General features: G+C 42.6%; 1 pseudogene; it reads right to left on the bottom strand.

Moving 5' to 3' along the window:
• The window catches only part of LOC129867822 (NADPH--cytochrome P450 reductase-like), a 24662-nt pseudogene extending 6060 nt beyond the window's left edge, over positions 1–18602 (bottom strand).

Below are 18602 nucleotides of genomic sequence, written 5' to 3'. Positions count from 1 at the left end.
TTCCTCCCTAGCTGGTTACCTTGCTCCTTCATCCAGCCTCTCTCCTGGAGGAAGCCCATGAAGGGGGGCGATGCCTGTGCCGGGCCCAATCATCACCACCGGGTTGCTGGCCTTGAAGGGCAGCCGGAACTGGGACTTGCGGACGTACATGGGCACGGTGGCCTTGTGGCCGTTGTCCATCACCACCACCTTGTTCTTCAGCCAGTTGGTGGCCACTCCCTTGAAGCTCCGCCCTGTGCTGGTCTGGAACTCCACCACTACCGCACAGATGCTCACCATGTTGGAGTACACCTGACATCAAGACAATACACAGTTATTAAGTAAACATAAAGAAACAAAATAAAGAAACAAATAACTGAAAAAGTGGGAACTGAACTGGCAATAACAGGTCTGCTGTTCTCCGATTCCTGGTACCATATCCTGAACTCCTATGTTGCTCTCCATTCATGGGCGCTGATGTACAAATGTATATTTCTCCCTAAAATGGACAAAGTATTTTTATTTTTTCTAATAGTGGGTCTCACCTTGCCAGAGGAGGCGATGGAGTAGTAGCGAGCCTGTAGGCGGGGCAGCAGCTCACACAGGTGGTCTATGGTAGGGTGGAGGGACGGCATGTCCTCCAACACAGCCAGGATGTTCCTCTGAGAATCCAGCACCCATCTCTGGTACAGACCCTGACAGAGAGACACAGACAGACAACAGTTACTCTCCATTGAGTATGTTTACATACACACTAATAATTTGATATTAAACTGATTATGGCAGAAGGCAGTACGGCATTCGTCATGTAAACAAACGCCTTACTCTGCTTATCTTAATCGGCGTCCGGTCATAATGGAAGTAAGCATACGCCGATTAAAACACCTGGTTTTATGAGCAATATTTTCTAAATATTAGGACATGTAAACAGCTTAGTTGGCATTCCAGTGGTGTATTTGATCTGCACATGTGCCAGCAGCGGGTAGTGCAAGTAGTATAGTAGTATGCTCGAGTGAAGTGAGTTCAAAAAAACTGAAAGTATGCATCTTATAAATAGTTTTCACATACAAACTTTATATGTCCGAATCAAATAGTCTGAACAAAAATAACATGGTCACTGTAGTAGAACGTTTAATTTGATTGGTGATTTTCAGCATTCATCAAAAGTCCCATCAGGTAGCCTGATTTCAGATGTGTCCATACAAACAGGTTTATTAGGGAAATCGTTCTTCTTGCAAAGCATGTAAACGTTTTAAACAAACTACTATATTAACCTGACTATCCACAATAATCACATTATTGTATGCATGTAACCATGCTCATTGATACAGAGCATTTACAGTTATTCAAACCTATTGACAGCATGAATTTCTGGGTGGGCAGTGGAGTGTCAGTCAGTCAGAGGTTTGAGGGGTGCCAACCTTGCCCTCGGGGGAGGCGGAGGCCATCTTGCGCAGGATGTCCTGGTCCTTGGGGTCGGTGGCGTACTGGGCCAGCTCAAACAGGACGTTGGTGCGAGGGGGGTTGGTGATGTCCAAGTAGTGGGTCAGAGCCGTGCGGTACGTTGTCGGACACGGGAATGGGTGCTTCTTATTGGACTCCTCTGAAACACACACAGATGAAGAATCTTATCAGCATCATTGTTTAAGATTCAAGTTCTCTTTATTTTGAGGCCACTGCATCCATTTTGGTTGTTAATGGTGGACTACATGATTTAGTTGACAACGTGTGCAGCAGTATCTTTTCAACCTCTGGATCATATGCATTAATTTGCAACCAAATATTATGGAAAATGCCAATGGAAAAAATAACTACTCCAATGCAAATGCAGATGCAAAGCAGCTCACATCATGTCCCTGAGCCATGATTTACAACTGACCGTCGAGGTTGTTGAGAGAGATAACAGTGTCCAGTTTGGCGTCCAGGATCTGGCCTATTCTGTTCACTATTGACACGTCATTTATGGGGTAAACAGCAACGTGGTCTCCAGAGTCATATCTACAGGGAAGGAGAAAGACGGGGAGATGGATGAACAAGACTTCCCACTGTATTTATCTAACAAGCAAATGTCATTACATATCCAAGATATTTACATGTTTTTTGCGTGTGTGAAAAAGAAAATTAAATTGATTAACCAACTCGACACTTGTTAGCAGACAGAAGTAATGCAGTAGGCATAGGAAGGCAGAAATGCATTATATTTAAAGGCCCAATGCAGCCAAAAATATGCTTTGCCTGTGTTTTATTTATATTTCCACACTATGACATGGGAATAATACTGTGAAAATGATAATGTCCTTTTAGTGTAAGAGCTGTTTGCAAAGACTGCCTGAAATGTGGGATGGAACTTTGGCCTGCCATCACCAGGTGGTAAATTGGTTAATAGCCCAATAAGAAAGAGAGTTCCAAACCTAACAATAGTTTCAGTTTTCCAGACCAGACAGTCTTAGCAAAATTCTTGCTCGGGAAATGTTTATTTTTGACCATTTTAATTGAAAACAATCACAGTAAGGTACTTAATTGTTACCCAGAAATGATTTGATATTGAGATAAAAAGAGCTGCATTGGACCTTTAATGGCATAGGACTTTTCATATAAAATATTAATAAAGAGCAGATACCTGATTTGGGAGCCTGAGATGTCCAGCTCTAAATGTATCAGATGTCGGTCGCCGGCTTGGTTCAGCTGGCGGTTAACCGCTACCGTGGCCAAGTAGGGGTTCTTAGCATCAAAAGGCCTCCAATGACAAATATACTGGAGTTATCACAAAGCCATTTCAGACAAATGGAGAAAAGTGCTACTGTTGTAAAAAGGGTTCGTCCAAAGGTCCAATAAATAACTAACATTTGAGAGGAAATGTCTAATATAAAATGATCTGAGAAGACAAGTGAAGGCACTTTGACCAATGTCTATAGAGGGATTTAGTTTACACCTGTCTAGGTCTCTCAGATCAGTGCAGATGAAGGAAAATATAATTTTGACTATTGAGATGCACCCTAAAAGCACACTGTCTTTGCTGTTGGCATTGGGGAGATGGTGAGAATCATGTCAGCGTCATGACAACAGTTATCCCTTTATTGCTCTGAACAACAATCATAATCTATTAATTCCGTTCCATGACAACACAGCTCTGTCATTACGCCTGATAGCTGAGCTCCCTACACCACTCACGGTTTCTGGGTCTCAAAGCTCTTGAGGCGACCCATCTCCCCAGTATACACCTTATTCATGTTGATGTCAGTTGGAAACACCAACTCGTACTGCCGGATGCTAAAGGAGAGGAAGAAACAAACAGGTGGTTACTTCCTGCTCCGCATCTCGACCACTCATGATCACACACCTTTGAAGTCTAAAAATAACCCGTCAGTGCAGCTAAGGGCCGATATCAAATCAAACTTTATTTGTCACATGCGCCGAATACAACAAGTGTAGATCTTACCGTGAAATGCTTACTTACAATCAGTGCAGATCAAGAATTGTTAAGAAAATATTTACCAAATAAACTAAAGTAAAAAATAATAAAAAGTAACACAATAACATAACAATAATGAGGCTATATACAGGGGGTACCAGTACCGAGTCAGTGTGCGGGGGTACAGGTTAGTTGAGGTAATTTGTATATGTAGGTAGGGGTGAAGTGACTATGCATAGATAATAACAGCAAGTATCAACAAATGGAGGGGGGGGGGGGGGGGGGGGTCAATGTAAATAGTCCGGTGGCCATTTGAGATTAATTGTTCAGCAGTCTAATGGCTTGGGGGTAGAAGCTGTTAAGGAGCCTTTTGGTCCTAGACGTGGCGCTCCAGTACTGTTTGCCGTGAGGTAGCAGAGAAAACAGTCTATGACTTGGGTGACTGGAGTCTCTGACAATTTTATTGGCTTTCCTCTGACACCGCCTATTATATAGGCCCTGGATTGCAGGAAGCTTGGCTCCAGTTATGTACTGGCCCGTACACACTACCCTCTGTAGCGCCTTACGGTCAGATGCCGAGCAGTTGCCATACCAGGCGGTGATTCAACCGGTCAGGATGCTCTCGATGGTGCAGCTGTAGAAATTTTGGGTATCTGGGTACCCATACCAAATCTTTTCAGTCTCCTGAGGGGGGAAATGTTTTGTCGTGCCCGCTTCACGACTGTCTTGGTGTGTTTGGACCATGATAGATCGTTGGTGATGTGACACCAAGGAACTTGAAACTCTCGACCCGCTCCACTACAGCCCCGTTGAGGGGCCCTGTTCGGCCCGCCGTTTCCCGTAGTCCACAATCAGCTCCTTTGTCTTGCTCACATTGAGGGAGAGGTTGTTGTCCTGGCACCACGGCCCGTTCTCTGACCTCCTCCCTATAGGCCGTCTCATCGTTGTCGGTGATCAGGCCTACCACTGTTGTGTCATCAGCAAACTTAATGATGGTATTGGAGTCGTGTTTGGCCACGCAGTCGTGGGTGAACAGGGAGTACAGGAGGGACAAGTACACACCCCTGGGGGGCTCCAGTGTTGAGGATCAGCGTGGCAGACATGTTATTGCCTACCCTTACCACCTGGGGCGGCCCGTCAGGAAGTCTAGGATCCAGTTGGAGAGGGAGGTGTTATGTCCCAGGGTCCTTAGCTTAGTGATGAGCTTCGTGGGCACTATGGTGTTGAACGCTGAGCTGTAGTCAATGAATAGCATTCTCACATATATGTTCCTTTTGTCCATGTCGGATAGGGCAGTGTGGAGTGCAATTGAGATTGTGTCATCTGTGGATCTGTTGGGGCAGTATGCGAATTGGAGTGGGTCTAGGGTATCTGGGAGGATGCTGTTGATGTGAGCCATGACCAGCTTTTCAAAGCACTTCATGGCTACCGAAGTGAGTGTTACAGGGGCAGTAATTATTTAGGCAGGTTACCTTCGCCTCCTTTGGCACAGGGACTATGGTGGTCTGCTTGAAACATGTAGGTATTACAGACACGGTCAGGGAGAGGTTAAAAATGTCAGTGAAGACACTTGCCAGTTGATGCTTTGAGTACACGTCCTGGTAATCCGTCTGGATATGGACAGCCACATACGCTTTTAGTGGGGTTCGCTCTCTGTGATGCAAATGCTATGATGCATGTGCGTATGGTAAAAGGATTGGATGCCATGCAGAGCAGAGTGAAAGGTCTCAAAGCACAGGGGAGACATTCATGTCGGGCACTATTATGCACGCAAACAGAATTTGAAATGGAAATGTGCTGTTGTTTAACCAAATGTGTGGACGGTCATTTAGGTTTGTTATTTGCAGTTGAAGCTTTATGCTTGTTTTTCTGAAAACATGCAAACAATGTCAGAGTCTATCAAACATGAATTAATCAATTGTTTAATATATCTGATATGTCCAGTATTCATAGCTGGTGATACTACCAAGATCCCTTGTTCTGTATTGAATTGGAATACAAAGTAAAACATTATGGGCCGGTTTCCCAGACACAGATTAAGCCTAGTTCTGGACTATAAAGCTTTTCAATTGAGAATCTCAATTGAGAATATGTTTTTATCCTGAACTAGGCTTAATCTGTTTCTGGGAAACCAGCCCTAAAAAAAATGTATAAAAGGAAGTACATCTGCTCCTAAAGCTCCATAGTAAATATCTCTAGTTGGCAACCAGTCTGAGTGTGACCAGGAGAGAGAGAGGGAGTAGCAAACTAGCTATTACCTGGTGTTATCTCCTGTGGCCTCCACCCCAAAGTGTTCACACACAGCAGGCCAGAACTGCTCCTTCCATGATACAAAGTCTTCCTCAAGGCTGGGGAAGAGGGTAAGACAGACGTAAACGTCAGTCATAGGATATTTTGATAAGATAAATACATACATATTTATGAATATGGATTATTTTAGTACTCACTTGCCAACATCGTCTCCCATTCTCAGGTCATAGATCCTCCTGCCACCCAGCTCTTCCAGTCTCTTGTCGGTATACTTTCCCATTGCATTGAAGTGCTCATATGTTTTATTCCCCAAGCCAAACACCTGCAGAGTTCAAAGGCGGACACTATAAGCTATCATAGTAGATCAAAATGAATTAACTACATATAAATGTAAAGCTTCCATGATATACAGTACCAGTCAAAAGTTTGGACACACCTACTCATTACAGGGTTTTTCTTTTTTTTAACTATTTTCTACATTGTAGAATAATAGTGAAGACATCAAAACTATGAAATAACACATATGGAATCATGTAGTAACCAAAAAAGTGTTAAACAAATCAAAATATATTACACATTTGTTGCCACCCTTTGCCTTGATGACAGCTTTACTTACTCCTGGCATTCTCTCAACCAGCTTCATGAGGTAGTCACCTGGAACGCATTTCAATTAACAGGTGTGCCTTGTTAAAATGTATTTCCTTCTTAATGCGTTTGAGCCAACCAATTGTGTTGTATACCACCCCCCAAGGTAGGGGTGGTATACAGAATATACGGACTTGGTCTTTTAACAAATAGGGCTATTATGGCAAGAACAGCTCAAATAAGCAAAGAGCAACGACAGTCCATCATTACTTTAAGACATGAAGGTCAGTAAATCCGGAAAATTTCTTTAAGTGCAGTCGCAAAAACCATCAAGCGCTATGATGAAACTGGCTCTCATGAGGCCCGCCACAGGAAAGGAAGACCCAGAGTTACCTCTGCTGCAGAGGGTAAGTTCATTAGAGTTACCAGCCTCAGAAATAGCTTCACAGAGTTCAAGTAACAGACACATCTCAAAATATACTGTAAAGAGGAGACTGCGTGAAATCAGGTCTTCGTGGTCAAATTGCTGCAAAGAAACCACTACTAAAGGACACCAATAAGAAGAAGAGACTTCCTTGGGCCAAGAAACACGAGCGATGGACATTAGCAATGGACACTGTCCTTCGGTTTGATGAGCACAAATTTGAGATTTTTGGTTCCAACCGCCATTTCTTTGTGAGACGCAGAATAGGTGAACGGATGATCTCTGCATGTGGGGTTCCCACCGTGAAGTATGGAGGAGGAGGTGTGATGGTGCTTTGCTGGTGACACTGTCAGTGATTTATTTAGAATTCAAGGCACACTTAACAAGCATGGCTACTAGAGCATTTTGCAGCGATACGCCATTCCATCTTGTTCGTGCTTAGTGGGACTATAATTTGTTTTTCAACAGGACAACAACCCAACACACCTCCAGGCTATGTAAGGGCTATATGACCAAGAAGGAGAGTGATGGAGTGCTGCATCAGATGACCTGGCCTCCACAATCACCTGACCTCAACCCAATTGTGATGGTTTGAGATGAGTTGGACCACAGAGTGAAGGAAAAGCAGCCATCAAGTGCTCAGCATATGTGGGAACTCCTTCAAGACTGTTGGAAAAGCATTCCAGGTGAGGCTGGTTGAGAGAATCTCAAGAGTGTGCAAAGCTGTCATCAAGGCAAAGGGTGGCTAGTTTGAATAATCTCAAATCTTTTTTGATTTGTTAACCACTTTTTTGGTTACTACATGATTCAATATGTGTTATTTCATAGTTTTGATGTCTTCACTATTATTCTACAATATAGAAAATAGTAAAAATAAAGAAAAACCCTTGAATGAGTAGGTGTGTCCAAACTTTTGACTGGTACTGTAGGTCTAGTAGGGCCTATATCATGATGCAAACCTGAGTTGACTGTAAATGCAGTAATACCCGATCTCCTCATGTCCAAGCTGTACATTTACTCAATTACACCATATGGATCAGATCTGTAATCTAAGTGGCTTTCTATGGCTGGATGCACAACAAATGTCAAGACCAAGAAAACATGGATTTCCCAGATAAAACGCCACAACCACATCACAATGCTGTCTCAGGAGAGTCGCACAGTGAGACCCAGAGGAATCCATGGTTAACATTGTTCAGTAATGATGTCAATGAGAAAACACTCCAAAATGGAGACTCCCAATGTCTTCAAGCCACAAGCTGCCAGTGCTCTCCTGCTCCAGCCTTGAGGTTGGTCAGACCCGCAGCTTTGTTTGGCAGGACCACATGTTTCCAGTTGGTTAGTGAGTTTGGAGGGAAGTGGCGCACTGTAGTAAAGTGTGGATTCCAGCAGAGCCTTTCAGAGCCTTATACGCGGACATCTCAATCCCTATCTCCCCTTCAATGGAGATGCAATATGACTTATTCTGTGTGGATCCTGTCATAGCTAAACATGCTGCGCTGCACACCAATGTTGATGCCCATGCACCTTGATGCACCTACTACAGATCAATCTCAATACTAAATTCAGACAGCAAAATACCAACCGCAAAGTTGACTCCGTTCAGTTCCTCATCGGTCTCCTGCATCCAGTCGTAGAAGTCCTGAGCATTGTCTGTGGGGTCCCCCTCCCCATAGGTGGCCATGCAGAACACAGCCAGAGAGTTGTCGATCTCTACAAGACGAGGCAGCTCTGACTGAGGAGAGAAAGGAAGAAAAATGCATTGGAAATTGAAACAGGATTCGTTCACCAATGCAACAATCAAGTCATTAGCTCTCCTAATGTTATTAATATAATAAATATCCAATTACATTTTTGGATTTAACTTGAAATTAACAAAAATACATTCTAAGACTAAACTTGAAATAAACAAAAATACACAAGAACCTAAATATTCACTACAAAGCTACTGGAGGTTACATGCAGTATGTAGAACACTGAGACAATATAAATAGTGTACTATACACATGTAAAGTCAATGGGAATAAGACCAGTACCATGTCATATTCTTCAAGGTCAGCTGACATGCCGCTCATTCCGTAGCGCTGGGCGTCTTTGGCCAATCTGCCGCAGAACTCCTCAGCTGTGCCCGTCTGAGAGCCATAGAACACCACCATGTTCCTGTTCTGGAGAGGCTGAGGGAGATGGCATCATCAGCAGTCATCCTACATTATAGAGGACTTCTTAAAGTTTCTTAGCTGGACCCATTGGGAACATTGCTTACATCCGCTATGACAGGCTCATTGTCCACCCTCCCTCCCAAAAGCCTGGGAGGAATGAGAGAGCCAAGCCTCAGGGTCGATAGCTTCAGTCCAACATCACACACACACACAAACATATATTTATTTTGTCTCCATATTATGTCTATCTCCGATAAGCTACCAAGGAAAGGGCTAAGAATAGCCCATTTTAATATACTGTATGTAGCCTTATAAATAAGGTTCATGAAATCAATAACTTGCTAACATCAGATAACATTCATACTGGCCATCTCTGAAACTAATTTAGATAATTATAGGATACAACAGTAGCAATAGAGATATAACATCTACAGAATAGACAGGAATATCTATGGGGGAGGTGTTGCTGTATATCTTCAGAGCCATATTTCTGTAAAGCTTAGATAGGATCTCATGTCAAATTTTGTTAAAGTGTTGTAGTCGCAAGTTCACCTGCTTCATCAAACCTCTTCTTTTAGGTAGCTGTTAAAGGCCACCAAGTTCTAATAGTCAGTATTTGGATAATATGTGTGCAATGCTTGATAAATGTGTGTGATGTTAACAGAGAGGTCTATTTTCTGGGTGACATGAACATTGACTGGTTAGCAACTAGCTGTCCTCTCAAGAGGAAGCTTCTAACTGTGACTTATGCCTTAATACGACCCACGTTATCACTCAAACAACTAGAGTGCATACCAATAGTGTTGGATCTGTGACATCCACTTGTATTGATCATATATTCACTAATGCTGCAGAGATTTTCTGCAGCGCAATATCAATTTTCATTGGTTGTAGTGACCATAAGATTGTGGCAATAAGAAGGAAAGCCAAGTGCCAAAGTTTGGGGTCAACGTCATTTATTAGAGATCATACAAAATGTTTTCTCAGGACTTTTGTTGAAGATACAAAACATGTATGTTGGTGTATTAGGAAGTGAATCCAGATACAGCACTGGAAGTATACATTTTTTTTTTAAATCCAGCACTGGAAGCTTTGTAAAATAATTCATGCCAATTGTTGTCAAACATGCACCTGTTAAGAAACTAACTGTGAGAACTGTTAGAGCCCCCTTGATTTATTATGAAATGAAATTATGCAAAAGTTGTGGCAAACAAGTCAGGCTCCTCAGCAGATTGGTTTATATTCTGTAAATTGAGAAATGCTGTGACTAAACTTAACAAAAATAACAAGAAATTATATTACCAAACACAATGGAAAAGAGACTTTGGAGTACCGTAAATTATACTGAACAAAAATATAAACCCAACATGTAAAGTGTTGGTCCCATGTTCCATGAGCTGAAATAAAAAAAGCTTAATTCTCTAAAATGTTGTGCACAAATTTGTTTACATCCCTGTTAGTGAGCATTTCTCATTTGCCAAGATAATCCATCCACCTGACAGGTGTTGCATATCAAGAAGCTGATTAAACAGCATGATCATTACACAGGTGCAGCTTGTGTAGGGGACAATAAAAGGCCACTCTAAAATGTTCTGTTTTGAGGGAGCATGCAGTTGGTATGCTGACAGCAGGAATGTCCACCAGAGCTGTTGACAGAGAATTGAATGTTAATTTCTCTACCATAAGCCGCCTCCAACGTCATTTTAGAGAATTTGACAGTACGTCTAACCGGGCTCTCAACCGCAGACCAAGTGTATGATGTCGTGTGGTTGAGCGGTTTGTGCGTTGTGAACAGAGTTCCCCATGGTGGTGGTGTGGTTAAGGTATGGGCAGGCAGAGGCTACGGACAACGAGCACAATTGCATTTTATTGATGGAAATTTGAATGCACAGAGATACCGTGACGAGATCCTGAGGTCCATTGTCATGCCATTAATCTGCCACCGTCACCTTTCAGCATGACAATGCATGGCCCCATGTCTCAAGGATCTGTACACAATTCCTGGAAGCTGAAAATGTGCCTGTTCTTCCATGGCCTGCATACTCAGACATGTCACCCTTTGAGCATGTTTGGGATGCTCTGGATCGACAGCATGTTCCAGGTCCCACCAATATTCAGAGGAGTGGGAAAACATTCCACAATAAACAGCCTGATGAACTCTATGCGAAGGAGATGTCGCAGGAGATGTGTCACGCTGCATGAGGCAAGTGGTGGTCACACCAGATAATGACTGGTTTTCTGATTCACACACCAACCTTTTTTTTAAGGTATCTGTGACCAACACATGCATATCTGTATTCCCAGTCATGTGAAGTCCATAGATTAGGGCCTAATGAATTTAGTTCAATTGACTGATTTCCTTATTCGAACTGTAACTCAGTAAAATCTTTGAAATTGTTGCATGATGCGTTTATATTTTTGTTCAGTATATATCATGGGCAGAAACCCCAATTAATCTCCATCGTTCATTGAAGTTGATGGGTCATTTATAACAAAACCTTTCGATATTGCCAATCATTACAATGACTATTTCACTAGCAAAGTGGAAAAACTCCGAAGTGAAATGACAACATTAAACAGTGAACCATCATATTTTTATATAAAAGATCTAATAATGAAAGAGAAGGTTTGTTGTTTTGAATTTGGTCAAGTTAGATTGGGGGAGGTAGAAAAACGATTGTTATCCATCAATAATGATAAGCCACCAGGTACAGACAACCTTGATGGGAAACTTTTGAGAATGGTATCAGACTGTATTGCCACCCCTATTTACTAGATCTTTAACCAAAGCCTAAAAGCAGAGATTCTCAACTCATGGGTTGCGACCCAAGGATTTGAATGGGTCGTGAGCGCAAAAAATGTTTTTATGAAAAATTATGTTTTTTAAATAAAATACTCCATTCTAAACTTGAATGACTAAAACCAGGTAGTAAGTGTGTAGAAATGATAATGAACCTATACTTCTAAATAATTTAACCTCAACTATTTTTCTTCAATGACAGTATTTTCAGATTTGGTTGATTTTGTAGTCTCAAACCAGTAAGCTTGTAACGTTCGTCTTCCTCCTCGTCTGAGGAGGAGCAAGGATCGGACCAAAGCGCATCGTGGTTTGAATACATACTATCGTTTATTAAACGAAGACGAAAAAACACTTGAACAAACTACAAAACAATAAACGACGTGAACAGACCTGAACTTGAGAACATATAACGAACGACCGACCGACCGACCGACCGACCGACCGACCGACCGACCGACCGACCGACCGACCGACCGAGTACCGTGTGGCGAACAAACACAGACACAGCAACAATCACCCACAAACAACCAGTAAAAACAGCCTACCTTAATATGGCTCCCAATCAGAGACAATGACAAACACCTGTCTCTGATTGAGAATCATATTAGGCCAAACGAACAAACCTAAACATAGAAACAAATAACATAGACTGCCCACCCCAACTCACGCCCTAACCATACTAAATAAATACAAAACAAGGGAAATAAGGTCAGGAACGTGACAGAGCTTAACATTCTTCATCAAGAAAATTGGCAAAATTGAATTATTGTCAATGAAACGTTGGGACTGTTGTTCCCTTGTCATGTAATTGTTACATTTAGAATATAACATTAAACATAGTTTTCCAGATTGCATTTTGGCAACAACAAAAAAAATTAGATGAGAATATTGGATTGCGAATGAGAAACCTGGTTCAATTTAGGTCTTGAGGGAAAAACAGTCGAGAACCACTGGCCTAAAGGAGTGTGTGTGCCCACAGGCCTGAAATGAAGCTAAAGTAATTCCACTCGCTAAAAAAGTAGTAAAGCACCCTTTGCTGGCTCTAACAGCCAACCAATCAGTATGCTGCCTGTTCTTAATAAACTTATGGAGGATTGTGTTTGACCAAATACAACGCTCTACATGTCAGCAGCCAAAGCCAGTGAGATACAGTCAGTACCAGAATGGGTGATTAATAATAAACAGGTCTAAAAATCAACACCATCATCCCGGAAACCCTAGACCCATTTCAATTCGCATACCGCCCCAACAGATCCATAGATGATGCAATCTCAATCGCACTCCACACTGCCCTTTCCCACCTGAACAAAAGGAAAACCTATGTGAGAATGCTATTCATTGACTACAGCTCAGCGTTCAACACCATAGCGCCCTCAAAGCTCATCACGAAGCTAAGGACCCTGGGACTAAACACCTCCCTCTGCAACTGGAACCCGGACTTCCTGACGGGCCGCCCCCAGGTGGTAAGAGTAGAGACAACATCTGCCACGCTGATCCTCAACACGGGGGCCCCTGACGTGTTGAGGATCAGCGTGCTTAGTCCCTTCCTGTACTCCCTGTTCACCCACGACTGTGTGGCCAAGCATGACTCTAACACCATCATTAAGTTTGCTGACGACAACGGTGGTAGGCCTGATCACCGACAACGATGAGACAGCCTATATTGCGCTACAGAACTAACATCAACATGCATGCCAGTCTCTCCTGGTTGAGGGTTGATGAGAGATTTAATTGCTTCTCGTTTAGTTTTTACTGTGATGAAAATTCCAGATTTTCTGCATAATCAAATAACATTCAGCTCAGACACCCATACATACCCCATAAGACATGCACCAGGGGTCTCTTCACAGTCCCCAAGTCCAAATGAATTCACAGCAAAGCACAGTTTTATAAAGAGTCATCATCACATGGAACTCCCTTCCATCTCCATTTACTCACGCAAACAGCTAAATTACCTTTCGAAATGTATAAAACAAAACATGGAACGGTGGGGACTGTGAGAGGACACACACATTTTTTGTTGTATTGTTTGTATATTGTTGGATTTAAACATTTGTGTGACTGTCCTTGTATTTATTATGGATCCCCATTAGCTGTTGCCAAGGCAGCAGCTACTCTTCCTGGGGTCCGGAAAATTAAGGCATTTATATAAAATGTTATATACAATTCAATACATTTTACAACACATTAAGTGTGTGCACTCAGGCCACTACTCTACAACACAAAATCCATGTGTATGTGTGTGTATAGTCCGTATGTTATTGTGTGTATGTGTGTGACTGTGCGTCTGTAGTCATGTCTCTATGTAGTACTATGTGCCTCCCATAGTCTGTTCTGGACCTGGGGACAGCGAAGAGCCCTCTGGTGGCATGTCTTGTGGGGTATACATGGGTGTCCTAGCTGTGTGCTAGTAGTCTAAACAGACAGCTCGGTGCATTCAGCATGTCAATACATCTCACAAATACAAGTAGTGATGAAGTCAATCTGTCCTCCACTTTGAGCCAGGAGAGACTGACATGCATATTATTAAAGTCCCGCTTTGTGGAACCTGACCACACAACTAGACAGTAATCCAGGTTTGACAAAACAAGGGCCTGTAGGACCTGCCTTGTTGATAGCGTTGTTAAGGCAGAGTAACGCTTTATTATGGACAGACCTTTCCCCATCCTAGCTACTGTTGCATCAATATTTATTGACCATGACAGTTTACAATCTAGGGTTACTCCAAGCAGTTTAGTCTCCTCAAATGCTCAATTTACACATTATTCATTACAAGATTTAGTTGAGGTTTAGGGTTTAGTGAATATTTGTCCCAAATACAATGCTTTTAGTTTTTTCTTTCTTGCCACCCATTCTTGCCACCCATTCCCATTCACCCATTTCTTGCCACCCATTCTGAAACTGACTACAGCTCTTTGTCTATCAGTGTATCAGTGTTTTGTTACTTTTCATGTTTTGTGCTGATTATGGACCCCAGGAAAAGTAGCTGCTGCTTCTGCAAAAGCTAATATCGTCCATATATACCCTAGACTAGAAACCACATGTTTTAATATGACAGTCACCAAAGCAAGTTAAGTGGCATATAGCCTTCATATCCATTTACTAAATAAATAGACATCATTTTGTCTAAACTAATTGCTTTCTACGTACGACACAGCATTTAGCATAAAGCTACTAACCGTTTTCTTTATTTTCTCAATTAAGCTGGTTTCTCGCTGTGGAGTGACTCTAGAGAAAGACTCTCTGGACAGGGATGGGGCAGCTCAAACCACACCCCCACCTTCACCATACATGAGGCCCCAGCATACAGTAAACTCATCCAAGACAAAAAAACATCCCCAAACCCAAAGGCTTTTCATTGTTTTGAACAAGTACTGGTGGTCCACATGGTCAAAAGCCTTCTCCTGATCCAAAGAAAGCAAACCCACATTCACATCAGACAGTTTACAAATGTCTAAAACATCTCTTATTAGAAATAAGTTATCAACAATAGAGTGGTCAGGTACACAGTAAGACTGGTCCTTGTGGACTAACAGCCCCAGATATTATTTCAACCTGTTTGAGAATCACTTCGATATAATTTGATATTCTGCACACAGGTTGCCATTTTTTTTGGGGGGGGGGGCAACAATGAAAGCACAGCATGTTGACAGGATACAGGAAGAACCCTCATTGAAAGATTCACACCGCACTTCATAAAAATCCCCCCAATAGACGCCCAAAAATTGTTATACAACTCAGATGGTAAACCATCAACGCCAGGGGCTCGGCCTGATGAGAGCTGCATAACTGAAATGGACAGCTCCTGAAGAGTAATGTCAGAGTCCAAAGCAGCTCTCTGGTCAGGGCCCAATTGAGGAAGTCCCTGTAACAACCGTTCAGCACACAGAGGATCACAATCCTCCGCCTTATAGAGGGACAGAGTAGAAATCCACGGCATGTTGGCACATCTCACCACCATCCGTGGTCATCTTCCCATTAGGGAGACAAAGGCAAACCAACTGTATGCGTTGCGATGTCGACTTCCCTAGGTAAAAAACAACGCTAGGAGCATCCATATCCTCGAGGGTAGCAAAGCGAGACCTAATAAAGGCACCCTTCACTCCTTCATGTATAAACAACCTCAGTTCATGTCTCTTGTCCTGTAAGATCATGACTAGTCTGGGGTAATTCTGAGTGAGCAATTTCAATTGAATAGATTTAATGTCTTGTTCAGAGCCCTGTTCAAGAGCCCTCAACCATCCGATCGACAAGACGCTCTTCATTAAGAAAAACCACCACCGCTTTATTCATCCGCGGCGCATAAGCAACATTTTCAAAGCCTACCTTCTCTCCTACGGTGACCATAAACTCCTCCACAGTGACAGTAGCTTCAGTAACACACCTGAAGCCGTGCCAAAGTGACAGAAACGGCGTCCCCATGTGGGTCGCCATCCCTACCAAAATCAGGGCAATTCCAACAAGAAATACAATATACCTAATTCTACCACTGAAAAAACCCTTAATCGTGCATAGAAAAAGGAAAACTCCCAAGAAGAACACCACTCGCGCTTACAATTCCCAGCATGCAGAGAGAGAGAGGGGGGGAGAAAGGGGGAGAAAGAGAGAGAGAGAGGAGAAAGAAAGAGAGAGAAGAAAAAAAGAGAGAAAAAGAGCGGAAAGAGAGGAGAAATAGAGAGAAAGAAAGAGGAGATAAAGGAAAGAGATGAGAGAAAGAGGAGAGAAAGAAAGGATAAAGAGGGAGATGAGAAAGAAAGGATAAAGAGGGAGATGAGAAAGAAAGGATAAAGAGGGAGATGAGAAAGCGGAAAAAGTGAGAGACAGAAGAAAGAGAGGGAGAATAGAGAGAGAGAACAAAAGCGAGAGAGAGCGATAGAGCAAAAGATAAAGAGCGAGAGAGGGAGAGTGCGAGCGAGGAGAAAGAGAGAGAGAGGGGAGAAAGAGAGAGATAGACAAGAAAGAGAAAGAAGAAAGAAAGGAGAAAGAGGGAGAGGAGAACGGAGGATAAAGAGAGGAAAGAGAGAGAGAAGAGAGGAGAAAGCGAGAGCGAGAGGAGAAATAGAGAGAAGAGTGAAAAAGAGAGAGAAGAGCGAAAGAGAGAGGAGAGAGGAGAAAAGAGAAGAGAAAGAGAGAAGAAAGAGAGAAGAGCGAAAAGAGAGGAGAAAGTGAGACTGAAATAGAGAGAGATGAGAAAGAGAGAGGAGAACGAGAGAAGAGAGAGAAGAAAGAGAAAGAGAGCGAAAGCGAGAAAGAGCGAGAGCAAAAGCAAGCAAGAGAGAGAACGAGAGAGAAATGAACAACTAGTGTGTTTTAGCTCTCTCAACACTGTTCCCATTCAGACAGAGAGAGCCAGTGGCCCTGGTATTTTCCCTGCAGAGGGGATTGATCCAAGCGACGCCAACAAGGGAACATAGGCAACAGTCACTGATCAAGCCCCATGCCAAGTCCTGCCTGCCTTTTCCGTGGCAGAAGCCAAGTGGAGACAATGAAACAACAAGGCTCTCAGTAACATTGGTGTGAGATGGACTTCTCAAGCATCCACCTTTCAAGGAAACAGAATAAAAACAAACACTTCAAAAACTTTTCACAGCTTCCTCAAATAGCCTCAACCAGTGCCTTATTCACCAGATGAACGCATGTATAGACCTAATCCAGAAAGTTACAAGGAAAAATAAATGAGAAAACAATTAAAACCACTACAATTGCATGTGGCCTGGGCGATGTAGCTTAATTTCCAGGGTATGTTAGAATAAGCTACAGTCATCCAAGACTCTTAAAACCACTTCCAATCATTTTTTCCTTTGAAAAAACAACCACAAATGTAAACTAATGTGACCACACATGCCCCCAGTTAGGCCTACATGAGGTCAACCCATTAAAATGCTGGAACCCCTGACCAGCCCAACCACAGTGTGGTCTAAAGCAGCACATGCACAAGCACACTGCCAATCCCTGCTTTCCACTCAGCTCCAAGTTCCAGGGCATGAAAATATAAATTACTTTTGGTCACTAGGGTGCGATAAAATGGGAGTGTTCAAATTTAAACTTCCTGGGTTTTTGAGGGGGAAATCTGAGCAAATACACACTAATGTTAAATCAACCTTGATGATTTAAATGAACAGCTAAGCACACAATCTTTAAAGATCGTTGGCACTATCCCACTTCTGACACCAATATAGCGGATATTGACAATGCAACTTCCACTGCCGGTCTCAAACCCGGGTCCCGCAGTGCGTAGGCAAACATACTAACACTGTTCCAATAGCATACACTCTCTTGGGAGTTGGGATTTTACAAATTAGATTGTCAATGAAACCCTACCTAGGCAAGGGTTTCAAAATATTAAATCATAGAATTTTGGTGGAAGAACACTTACACAGTGGTGAGCCTCTTGAATTCTGGGATTGGCCCCTGTCTTCTTGCGTGAGAGGAACCAGTAGATGAGTAGGCCAATGATGAGCAAAAAGAGGAATATGTCCAAGTTCCTGAACAGAGGTTCCTGCTCAACAGGGGCCCACGTCAGGGCCCTCCGGGACCACACTCTCTGCCTCCAAGGGGCCACTCGTTGTCTGATAGGTCAATACTGGCTGCAGCCAGAGCAGAGAAAGGACCCGAGGAAACAATTACATTAACTTGGTGTAAGACTAGGCTACAAGGTAATAATGTAACAAGGGTTGGATAGGTGCATCTATATTGCCTTATTTACATACTTTAATTGAAATATATAAAGAGAAGGAAAAAAATTACCTTATTAGGGTGTGGCTTAAGCTATGGCCTTAGCCTATGCAGTGTACTATTCAGGATACCTGTAATATAGTCCTAATGTACTATGCTTTCTGATTAAATTTTAGAAAACATTCCAGGTGACAACAAATGGGTAAATCCATTTGAATTCAATCACTTTTTGACAGCCTTTCCTTCAAAATGGCTATCCATGTTTTGAATTAAGACTTACAAACTCACATGTTCAGTCTCCCCAAAAAGCTTGTCCAT

The sequence above is a fragment of the Salvelinus fontinalis genome, chromosome 13 (assembly GCF_029448725.1).
Source record: "Salvelinus fontinalis isolate EN_2023a chromosome 13, ASM2944872v1, whole genome shotgun sequence".
Lineage (NCBI taxonomy): Eukaryota > Metazoa > Chordata > Actinopteri > Salmoniformes > Salmonidae > Salvelinus > Salvelinus fontinalis.
The sequence above is the reverse complement of the archived record's forward strand: the minus strand, read 5'-3'. Positions and strand labels throughout refer to the sequence as shown.